The sequence below is a fragment of the Spinacia oleracea genome, chromosome 2 (assembly GCF_020520425.1).
Source record: "Spinacia oleracea cultivar Varoflay chromosome 2, BTI_SOV_V1, whole genome shotgun sequence".
Classification (NCBI taxonomy): domain Eukaryota; kingdom Viridiplantae; phylum Streptophyta; class Magnoliopsida; order Caryophyllales; family Amaranthaceae; genus Spinacia; species Spinacia oleracea.
This window is the reverse complement of record NC_079488.1, coordinates 100,496,068-100,497,243: the sequence shown is the minus strand read 5'-3', so window position 1 is coordinate 100,497,243 and position 1,176 is coordinate 100,496,068. Positions and strand designations below refer to the sequence as shown.

General features: G+C 32.5%; 1 non-coding gene across 1 annotated transcript; it reads right to left on the bottom strand.

Moving 5' to 3' along the window:
- Window positions 1-739: 739 nt before the first annotated feature.
- TRNAK-UUU (transfer RNA lysine (anticodon UUU)) lies at window positions 740-811 on the bottom strand. Its single transcript has one exon. It is a non-coding gene; the product is annotated as a tRNA-Lys (tRNA).
- Between the last annotated feature and the right edge of the window lie 365 nt (window positions 812-1,176).

The following is a 1,176-nucleotide window of genomic DNA, read 5'->3' as shown; positions in this document are numbered from 1 at the left end:
CGTACCCATGATTTTGCCGCTTAAATATATTCTGGAATGTTGTTGTTTTCTTTGTATAGGGATACTTAGAAAATATGCGAGTTGTAGTCGAAGTTGGTGATTCGAATAGGATAGATATTTCAAATCATGAATTGACAAACATGTCTAAATAATTGTGTCATTTAAACAAGAACATAGGAAGTATGCAAATTTATTTTGTTTATATAAGCATATAATATTTCATCACGTTAATCATTACATTGGCAAAAACTTTTGCCTTATATAGTCATCAAACTCACGACCTCCCTTTAAAATCAAGAAAACAGTTCTTATAATTCGAGTCGTTTTAATTTTCTTTATTAAACATGTAAAACCCATCAAGTAATTTGTCCATGTGATATTAAAAAAATTGACCAAGAGTACCTTTTTGAGCAAATAAATGATAAATACTTCCTCTGTTCTTTTTTAAATGACACAATTATTTAGGCACGTTTGCCAACACACGACTTCAAACGTTAATATCTTCAAATATGCATAAGAAAAAAATTATAAAAAGTTGATATTAAAAAAATATTTATTGTGACGAATCTAATAAGACCCCACACGACTATGTTTTTTCTTATGTATAAACCACAAAATGAAGTCAAAAGAGTTTGAGTAAATAGTGTCAAAAACTCAATTGTGTCATGTAAATGGGAACGGAGGAAGTATAAGCAACTCTCTTTACCTCAATAAAATGTTGTTGAAAAATGAAAAAAAACGCCGCCTGTGGGAATCAAACCCACGACCACGTGGTAAAAAGCCACGCGCTCTAACACTAAGCTAAGAAGGCTTATTGGTATTATTGTACTTTTTAGAAAGTAAAAATGGAGAAGGCTTACACGTTTGGCACCAACGATGAGGGTGTGCGCCGGATACATTCTATTGGAGATCATGCATTGTTCTCGGGTAAAGATGAAAGAGAGAAGTGCTTCCTGTTGTGTTTCAGCCAGAAATTTCCCTCAAAGTGCAGAAAAAATTACATTCAACATTAAATTACTCTATATAACCATAAATTTCATTAACTTAGTCCTGTCAAAATCAAGAGAAAGCAAGGCAATCTTACGGCCTTAGACTTAGTATTTGGGCCCGGGCGATGCCCCGGGTTAATATACGGATACAAATTTCAAATAAATTTAATACTCTATAATTATTAAA